Below are 1,629 nucleotides of genomic sequence, written 5' to 3' on the forward strand. Positions count from 1 at the left end.
TTGAGTAAAATAATAGTACTATAATATTGTTAATTGAACATATTTACAATGTTCACAATTGTATTTCTATGCATTGGCGCACCAACATATGTTTTAACATGGTGTCATGGTGTAGTTTGTGATCACATGCCGAAGGATCTCATATTTGAGTGCGAGGAAACCAATCCTTGTTTACAAAAGAGGAGGCAACGGTTAGTGCATTACATAGCTCCAGTTTGGACTCCAGTGAAGCCAAAGAGAACCAACATTAAGTTCTTTCTCTGGTATTGAAAATAGAGTATATAATGACAATCAACTTGTGATTGCACATATATCATGTGAAATGTTTATAGAATATATATTGAGAATCAACTTTTGATTGCACATATATCATGTGAAATGTTTATAGAATATATATTGAGAATCAACTTGTGATTGCACATATACCATGTGAAATGTTTTTGCCCCGGATTTTCTTCTATTTTATGTTATTGTATATTTTAATTTGTGATATATAACAAGCTTTCATGGTGTACTTGGTGATCACATTAGTCTAACACATTGAAGATCTTTGGTTCAAGCTCGGACAAAGCCAACCTATGTTGTTCACAAAAGGGCCATTGTTTAGTTGCTTTGGAATGTTGAAATCAATGGTTCACTACACAAACATCATTTAAAAAGATTCAATCTAGACTAGATATGTGACCTAGTTTATATTAATTTATGTAGTTGGTGACCGTATGACTCTAACATGCCAAAGGTCTCGGTGATCATATAACTCTAACATTCCAAAGGTTTCTAATTCGAGACAGATGAATCTAACCATATTTACAAAACACCGGACTTTAACATTTAGTTAGTTTTTCAATACTGAGAATAACCGTTGATTTGTATTTTTTAAATAGAAAATAATATAATTTTTATTCCATTTGTGTGAGAATGCATCTAATTTTATTTTATTATACCATGTGGGAAATATTTTCTTTTTGTGGTATGATTTTTGCTTAGTGTGTGAGAGGTCCTAAGGTCTAATTTCAGAATGGCCCCAATTAATAATAGAGATAACCGTGTTTATATTTGTAGTTGGTAATCCACGGATTTGTTGGTTTTTCCATTTCTTTTTACACTAATACTTCAAATTCACATCTAGAAATTCTTTCATGTTTTCAATATATCAGAAATCCTTTAATAAAATGTTTCATTCCAATGGGAAGGGCATTTGGTCTAGTGGTATGATTCTTGCTTAGGGTGCGAGAGGTCCCGAGTTCAATTCTCGGAATGCCCCGAAAACAAAAGTAGTAATAATAATGTTGTTAATTGAACATTTCAACACATTTTCAAGAGGTAATTTTTTTCTTCTCAACATATAAACGGTAAATACATATTTACTCGTTTCTAGTTTACAAATGAGTGTTTGCCTATCTATGTGAAGTAGATTGTGCATAGAAATTGCATGTTAAATGCTTGCTCTCTTGATGTGAGATTGTGAAATGGATGTTGCGTGTTAGTTGCCTCCCATTGATCCTTGGCTGACATATGAGTGAGGGATTGTTTTTTGGGGGGATATACATAGTTATTTGTAGCCTACGATGATAGTTGGGTATACATAATTTTTGCCGATGAAGATAGTTGTGCTTGAGACCACCTAGT

At 32.8% G+C, this 1,629-nt stretch overlaps 1 non-coding gene across 1 annotated transcript; it reads left to right on the top strand.

Annotated features, from left to right (window-relative positions):
• The first annotated feature begins 1,192 nt into the window (after positions 1–1,192).
• Positions 1,193–1,264, top strand: TRNAP-AGG (transfer RNA proline (anticodon AGG)). The gene has a single exon. It is a non-coding gene; the product is annotated as a tRNA-Pro (tRNA).
• The last annotated feature ends 365 nt before the right edge of the window (positions 1,265–1,629 follow it).

This window comes from Azolla caroliniana, unplaced genomic scaffold (assembly GCF_043228905.1).
Source record: "Azolla caroliniana isolate FFs.n. ecotype wild unplaced genomic scaffold, voAzoCaro1.0.p SCAF_12, whole genome shotgun sequence".
NCBI classification, from domain to species: domain Eukaryota; kingdom Viridiplantae; phylum Streptophyta; class Polypodiopsida; order Salviniales; family Salviniaceae; genus Azolla; species Azolla caroliniana.